The sequence below is a fragment of the Mus pahari genome, chromosome 22 (assembly GCF_900095145.1).
Source record: "Mus pahari chromosome 22, PAHARI_EIJ_v1.1, whole genome shotgun sequence".
Classification (NCBI taxonomy): domain Eukaryota; kingdom Metazoa; phylum Chordata; class Mammalia; order Rodentia; family Muridae; genus Mus; species Mus pahari.
Genome location: NC_034611.1, coordinates 18,305,336 through 18,314,204, shown reverse-complemented (window position 1 = coordinate 18,314,204; position 8,869 = coordinate 18,305,336). Strand labels below are relative to the sequence as shown.

Here is an 8,869-nt window from a genome sequence, read left to right as displayed (position 1 = left end):
GGGGCTGCGGCAGTCTGTCCCCCTGGATCTTCTTCTTCCTGCCCTGGCTAGGCTGCGGGTCACGGACAAAGTACAAGAGACAGCCAACCATGAGGCAGAAATCAAGAGACCAATCAAATGGCTGCTGGCCTCCTGAAAGCCCTTGGAAGAGGATCATCTGTAGACCGGTAATGGAGGAGAATGAAGCCACTCCAAGGTCCCTGAACGTGTCCTGGGAGACCCCTCTATGCATAGACACTGATTGTCACATGTGAGTTCCCCGAGTTCTAGTCACCCCAAACTAAAACAAAGAGAAGCAGGGCTTTCCTCCTGATCCTCATGGCCTCCCCCTGTTGGACCATCCTAGCATGTCCAGGTCAAATCATCCTGATGCCTAATGTCTGTCTGTTTTCAGAATGTCATTGGAGAATGTAGCATTTGCATCTCAGACACACTTCTTGAAGAGTCAACGTAAGCAAGAGGGCAGGACAGGTGACTTGGGCAGAACGTGACAGCTTCTCTTTCTCCATCTGGATGAATGAAGGGTGAACAGTCCTCTGAGACCAGTGGTTCTCAACCCGTGGGTCACATCCCCTTTAGGCGGGGATAAGCAACCCTTTCACAGAGGTCACCTAAGACCTTTGGAAAACTCAGATGTTTACACTACGACACACAACAATAGCAACATTACAGTTATAAAGTAACATCAAAAATATTTCTATCACTGGGGAGTCACTACAACATGAGGAACTATATTAAAGGGTCTCTGTATTAGGAAGGTTGAGAACCGCTGCCTTAGACAAGTGGTCACAATACGCATTTGTATACTAAGAATTTGAGTCCAGAGGGAGGGGGACAAAAAATTATAAGACCGTATGTTGTCAAAAGTGACATTAAAGCAGAAAGTCAGGAAGGGAAATTCCTGGCCATTGAACTCATTGGTGATATTGGAGGAAGTCTTTTATACATCAGACCCGGAACAGTTAAGTGCGGTCTCAACCAGGGGTCCCTCCTGGGAAGTTCCAAGTACACTCCGCATTATTGTGTTAAGGATAATAGCAGCCCATTTCAGCAGAACCTCCATATGCATTAGTGCCCACCCAGTGTCATCTATCTGTGCATTCAGCAGCATTTTCTTCACAGGATAATACAGATTGCCATTGTTGTGGCTTGGCACTCCACATGTGTTAATAGAGAGCCAGCATCACTTGCGTGTCCAAGCTGCACTAAGTCTTCAGAAAGGGCTCATTACAGAATGTGGCCCCCAAAGCCAGTAATGGCAGTCATTATGAGAATGCACATTGTTATCTAAGGATCTGTAGTTACTCTCGAATCTTCCCGCGTAGCATCAGTGGCTACCTGGTTGTACACTCTCCCTCGGTAGAGTCAGATGCCGGCAGCTTCTACCCGTGTGCAAATTTGTACTGCAATCTGTTGAAAATCGCAAAGAAATTCCCAGTAGAAAGCTTATTAGTAACATTCTGTTCCAAATTGAACATTAAATTGTAATTAAGGTGACTTTATTGTCATTTAATGACATAATACGTTTAGCCCCAATCAGATCAAGCTTTTTAGAATTTATCATTGGAACAAAATGTACCAAACACATAGTCTTCTTTTCTGGAGGTTCAGGTGGTTTGATCTGGTCACCAAAACAGGGGTAAGGAGAGAACGTTGCAGACATGGCCCAGCTCTGCCCTCCTGTCACATCTCAGCCATGGATCAAGCTCTAGCTTATGAAATGGCAGTGAGCTTGTCCTGAGTGTTCCTGGGCTGAGCAACAGAACAATGTGGCCCATATGTACCCTTTCGCTTACATCCTTACATGGTCCTTCTGAACATTCAACAAGCTCTGTATGGCCACATGCTTTGCATGTACTGCCAGTCAATGAGAAACATAGAGGTCAGAGACGTCCCTGAGTAACCCTGCCTTCTCGGGGCCCTTTGGTCTTACCCTAACAGCCCCCCCCCCCCCAGACCTTAGCACAACTGGCCGTTATGGCAGTACCATTCGGGTCATAAAACTTAGCACATAGACAGCACCAGCTGCCAAAACAAAGACAAAGGCCTAATCCATCAAAGTCCACCGCTCTGGGAAAGCTTCTAAATTTGCTAATTTTTTTTTTTTTTTTTTTTTTTTTTTTTTTTTGGCTTCTGTACTTCTGCTTCTGGCTAAGTGTTCTTCCAACTTGAGGTATATTAACCCAGGATGTAGTTTTGTGATTAAAAACTCACACTGAGGAAGGCTTAGGGGTACACTGAGATCCCAAACACCCAGTATGGTCACCCTGCTAATAAAGACTTTCCATTGGCTTAAACCAGTGTCTTAGTTAGTCATCTCCGATAGATTCATCACAATGTTAAGCCCTTCACCAGGGCATGTACTTTTGTTCATGGGAAAGTTAAATGAATACTTTCCCCATGCCAAAGGACAAAAATGAAAAAAGACCCTCAGCTGCAGAGTCAAGCACCCAGGACTCACCGAGGACTTCCTTGATAAAGGAATTAAAGAACAGAAGGGTGAAGATGGCAGGGGAGACCGAGAGCTGAGTACAGCAATCCATCCTTGGCCTACTCATGGTTTGATCAGGGAGAGCTCAGGAACACACAGACCACACAGTTGCTACCCACTACCACTACTTGATACAACACATCTACCCTTCTGTATTCCTGTATCACTCCACTGTTGCACACAGACCTCCTAACCTGGACCAAATGACCAAAATGTCTCCATCAGCTAGGGACATTTACCTGAAGAGGGGAGACCTGATGGTTGTTAGTGACTGGGCCAATCAGCCAGGTCTGTGCTGGGAGCTCTGCACACAGCCTATTGTCGTGAGCATCCACATTGAATTTGTTGATCCAAACATACTTTCTAATGATCCCACATCATAATTCCTATGGAGACTTACAAAAGAATTGTTAATGTGGTCAACTTTATCCCCACAGCTCCAGCTGGCCCCAAAGCAATCACGGATATGCTCCCGGCTTTGACCACTACCATAGCAATGTTTCTGTCGTGGTGACAAAATATCTAAGACTCATTTTAAAAATACAGATTTCTTTAGTTCAGGTTTTGGAGGCTGGAAAGAGCAAGTGTGTGACCTGGCATCTGGCAGAGGTCTCTTACTGCCTCATAACACAGCAAATGGTAAACCAGGAACACTTGCTGCTAGGAGCTCTATTATTTTTATAAAGCCACTAAATGCCACCATGGGCTTCTACTCTTCTCAATCATTTAATCCTGATTACCTTCCAAAGTCTCCACCTCTGAACACTATTAGCATAGGGTTCCGAATTTGAGGGTTAAGTTTCCAAAACACAAACATTGTGGGGGGGAGGGGACGTTTTCAAGCCATCACAACCACACTTCTAGACACCCACCAGGCTTGTGTAATACTGTTGCGCATCTGGGTAACATTCCTACCCAATGCTTTCTTGGCATTCTCTGACCAGACTGTCTGTGAACTTTCCAAATTACAATTTAAACTGAGCCTGAGAGCCATGACAGAGCCTACCATGGTGCCAGATAAAAGGCACTAACTGTGTTCTTTGATGAAAGCAACCATGTCTGCAAAACAGAGCATATTAAAGCTTATGACCGAAAACACACATTCCCTCAGACAGCTATGAAGATGGAAGAGATAAAATATGAATGTGTCTGACAGCCAGGATTTCTGCCTCTCAGGAATACCTACAGCCCATACCAGCAGCACACATTTCAAAAGTCTTCCTCAATTTGAAGTAGCCCATCATGCATGTAGTGGCCTCTTCAAGCTGGGGGGGGGGTCAACTGTTGCAGCAAGAGGTATTTCCACTTCAGAGTGGTATGACGTGAGGGGACAGTCAGTGAAGGCAGGCCATGGGCACACTGCTGTGTGTCACTTGCCACAATGTAAGTCTTTAGTCTCAAGAGTCATTAAGCTCTATCCTATGTCCATGAGTCAGACATGATGTCCTTGGATAGTGGGGTGGCCCACATCTTAGAGATAGAAAAGACAACCCTATACAGAATACATATGAAACTTTGTAAGTAGGAATCTCTCCTCTATTCAGGATAGAGGGGGTCTCATAACAGGACCTTGCTGTAAGCAGTTTGCTAAGCTGCTCACGGAGTTCAGTTTTGCTGAGGGGAAGATCCAACACTCAGAGTAACCGTGGCCAATCAGTTTTGGAGAAAGGACATCGGCGTTCAACCTCCATCACTACCTTCTTGACTACTCCACTTAAGAGCCCATATTAAGTCCATTAGGAACCCAGTCCCCAGACTCACATCCACTAGGCAACTTCATTCCATCCAGTTGGTGTTCATTCTGCCACAATGGCTTAAGGTATCTACAACCCAAAGATCATCACACTTTAGGATCACTCCTGTTGGTCCAGCCACAGACCTCTTCCAGTGGATTTCTTTCCTCCTCTTCTTCTGTACCTATCATAAGTCACCAACTCATCCATCACTTCTCTGAAGTACTTTGTCCGCTTCTCTCTATATGTTGAGGTGTTTATTGAATGATCAAGTTGTCTACGTGTTTAGTAGTGCAATGGTGGTTAAAAGCTCTGCCCATTGAAAAAAACCTCGTCTATGTCTTTCTGAGAGACAAGAGACACAACAGCAATCTGTCTTCTGCCTTGCATTAATATAACTAGCTAACCCATGGGTTGGATAAGATTGTGCATCTATACAATGACCATAAAAAAACCCTATATGTGGCATTAGATGTGAGCTGAGGGAAAGGAACCAATGCAGAATAGCTGTGTCATTGGCAGTCTAGGCTACCAGTTCATGAAGCTTGTTTCTGGCCTCTGTAATGGCTCCAATCCAATCCAAGATTCATTGCTTCTATCTTACAAAGAATTGATGTGACCTTCAACTTATGTCATAGTCGGGTTAAAAGTGCCCAACTTATGGGAGAGTTTGGCGTGTGATCCGTTGATATTCCATGTTGAGACTTGCTTTTACCTTCCAGTGTCATATAGCATGTCAGGATATGCTGCAGACCTGTGGCACAGAACCCACCTAGCCCCAACCTTGAGGCATTCTATAGACACCACCCAGCCTCTTTCCCAGATGCATCCAGGCTTAAAACATCTATTAGATCACATGATCCAAACAGCAAGGACACTTAACCTATAAGGGCTTTCATGCGCTAGGGCCATCTCCAAACTGACAGTCTTCCATGTTTCTTGATAAATGTCAGAGACATATTTTCAAGTACAGAAAATACCGCTTTTTCATAATCGACAAAAGCTTTAACCCTCACTGTGTTCTTCGTGAGTCAAAAGGGATGCATGGTAGTTCTTTTTCTTTACACCTTACTATGAACCAATCACCTGGTCCTTCTTTTTTTATTGTATCACACTTGCATGTGCCACGCCATTGGACATCACTAATCTTAACCAACTCAGAAGAACACTGAGTCTTTCGTGAGTTTGTCTCTCACTCACTGAAACATCTGGAAACACTGAGTTTATGCATCACTGTTCAGCAAATGCTCTAGCCAACTCAGATACTTCTTGACTATACCAGATCAATAGAGGGGGTTTGATACATTGCAATGAGTCATCCATGACTGTATAGGACTCTCTATCCAGGAAGAATGGAAATCGTTTTGCTCTCCCTCGATGGCAAACAGGAAATTCCTTAGCTGTCTGTGTCCACCATACATGAGGCTGTAGCCAAGTACCCTGGTGGTGACAGGCTCTGACAAGGCAGCCGACACAGGAGCCGCTGCTTACCTTACTTTCCCACAGTCCTTTGTCTCTTCTGTGATTCAGCTGGTTCAGAAAAGATCAAACGAGTCGTGGCGAAAGCTGTTTCCATGGCCTCCATAGAGTCAGACAGTATATCAGTTACCCCGTGATACCTTTCAGGTACTATGTTTTATTTACTGCCTGACATGGAAAACACGTCCGTTATGATTTTCCTACTACAGCAGTTCTTCCTGAACAGGTCAGAAACAAACAAACAAACAAACAAAACAAAAGACAATATGAAGATTCTGTCAATCTTGTTTGTTCTTATTGATTGTGAACTTCTGTTTGTATGTATGTATGTTTGTTTGCTTGCTTGTTTTTCAAGACAGGGTTTCTCTGTGTACCCTTGGCTATCCTGGAACTCACTCTGTAGATCAGGTTGGCCTCGAACTTAGAGATCTGCTGGCCTCTGCCTCCCAAGTCCTGGGATTAAAGGTATGTGGCACCTCTACTGGATCTCATTATGAACTTTCACATTTGGAAAATGACCCCTGTTGACCTGTGTACTCCTAGAGCTGCTGTGACATGAAGCAGAGTCATGACTCTACTGTATATTTGCCCTACAACGTCTTTCTCTAACTCTCACATGATGGTGGTACTTTTGCTGAATCAGCATTAACTCATATTTTCCATTTCAATCCACATCCTTTGACCTACTCCCAGAGACATGGTCTTCACGTAAGTGACCACAGACTCCTTTTAAAAGAACAGAAGAACTACCATGGAACACACATTCTCTTGGTGAAAATTCTTCTTCCTCTCTGAAACATGACCTTCAACCTACAGGCTCTGTGTTGGAAAACAGGCTCGGCTCATAGCTGGGATTTGGTCAGTAGAGCATGACGTCACTGTCTTCATCTCCATTCTTGACTCCCTTTGAATGTTGTTTTTTGTTTCTTTGTTTCTTTGTTTGTTTGTTTTGCTTTTGTGACTGCTCTAGCTATAAGGACAAGAAACAAAGCTGGCAAAGCTAAGAGTCCCTGATTTCCGGGGAATGTTTTCCTTCTATGCTGTGCTGGTCTGAAGGGTCTCCAAAGAAAAGATGCAGTCTGTGAACCAAAGAACTGGGTCTCCTCAGAAACAGAAACTTCCTTGATCTCAGACTCTGTGCTCCAGAATTGTGAGAAATGTGTTTATATGCTATACATTTTGTTTTACTTTCTTCCTTTTTTTTTTCTCGAAGTGATTTTATTGCTCATATTTCCAACTGGGTGGGAGCGCCCACTTAGTCCTATAGTATCGAGCCAATCGGTGAATTCTGCTCTCTATTAGAAACAGGCGGAATTTAGCATCCTTATCCTTTCTGTTCCTCTCAAGGTGCTTTTGGACAGCAACTGCTTTCTTAATCAAATGGTAGAGATCCTCAGGGAGACCAGGGGCAAGGCCTTTGGACTTAAGGATTCTCAAGATTTTATTTCCAGTCACAAAACAGACCTGTGCCACACCGTGCGAGTCCCTCAGGATCACACCTATCTGGGAGGGAGTCAGGCCTTTGTTGGCCAACTTGTAAATCTGTTCCCTCACATTGTCAGACATCAACTTCAGACAGCGCCAACTGGACAGGCCCTTCCTGGGAGTGTGCATGCAACCCATGATGGCAGAGGTCTGGCAGCCAAGAGAGCTGTGTTACTTTCTTATAAGAGCCTCAACGAACTAAGGAAACCTCTGCTAATCACCTTTCTGAGACATGACAGACTAACCCCAGAACAGGAAACTGTAGATCTCCAAAGCAGACAGGTTTAATGCAAATATAGCAGCGAACGGGATCACCACGGGATCACCATGGGATCACCGAGGGATCGCCACGTATTCCGATGCTTTACCTCATTCCTTCATCACATCCTGCTGAGAAAGAGTGCCTCATTTTGTGAGGAGAGGACAAGTCAGCATCCTTATCGCCCCCTGGAAAGCAATTTATGAATGACTGAACAGCTGAGGAGTGGGCAGCAATCTGACAACATAAACAGGGAACTACACTAGTACCAGTCTGAACCAGAAGTAAAAATTCTCTTTTCCTTGCAAACAGAATATATAGCTGTGAATAAATTTCTTTTGCTTATGATCCCAGACAACCTGAAAACTCCAGAGAGTTCAAAACCATAGGGGCTCAGTTAGATGGTTCCACTAAGGCCCACTGGAAACACCTTCAGTGTACAAGCCCTGAGAGACATCTCTGAAGTGTCCTGAAGGAGCAGGCATGCACCACACAGGAGGTTAAACGCCAGGTTATGCGCTGGTTTGCAAACTTCACTCGTTCCTGCATCAGGGCAGCACCTCGGCAGCCTTTTAGCCTGATTGAAAGCGCATATAAACAATATTATAGCATAGGAAATGCCATACTGCATGATGGTACAGTAGGAAGAAATACTGTTTTGTGGAGTTTTTGAACATCCAATTAAGTAACATATAGTTCTTCTTGTGGATTGTTATTTAAAAAGAAAACTGAGAAGAGCTACAGAGACGATATTCTAAAATTTGCTAGCCATTAACCAGTTTCAACTCAAGGAGAGAACTGGCCCTGAGCTGGCATTCTGGGAGAAGATGACGTGACAGTGACAGAAGGACATCCCTTGGCTCCCTGATACCAATCTAATTATAAATGTTTCCATAACTCAAGCGGTTACATTCATGAAAATTAATGCTGATGACAGTATGTTAGCAACAACAACAACAACAAAGAGGGTAACCAGGGACATCCAGCCAAGACAGGTTCTGCAGAAACTCAAGTCGCTGCTTATCACAGGAGGACTTCCCCAGCCTTCACATACATTAAGAGCTCCTTTCTCCAAAAGTGGGGTCTAAGGCAGCACGTGGGGTGCAGGCTTCAGGGTGGGTAACCTGCACCTGGAGCTTGAGAACCGAGGAGAAAGTGGGTTTAAGTTCATGGCCTCTCCTGTCTAAGGGAAAAGCTTGCAGACCATCAACACCATTCCTGCTTCCGTTTGTCAGCATTTCTGTTTCAGTTTGCTGGCCCTATGGAAATCCAGGATTCCGTCCTGAGCAGTGAACCCCACGTTAGAAAGTCTCCTGTCTTGAGACTTCTTCCGCTAGGGCCCCCAAAATGTATGAAATGGAAAAGAGTAGATGTCGTAGGCATACTCAAACCACCACTGTAGATTTCTGAGTTTTTAACGGA

General features: G+C 44.5%; 1 pseudogene; it reads right to left on the bottom strand.

The window, feature by feature from the left end:
- Window positions 1-6,921: 6,921 nt before the first annotated feature.
- LOC110338580 lies at window positions 6,922-7,326 on the bottom strand (annotated as a pseudogene).
- Window positions 7,327-8,869: the final 1,543 nt, after the last annotated feature.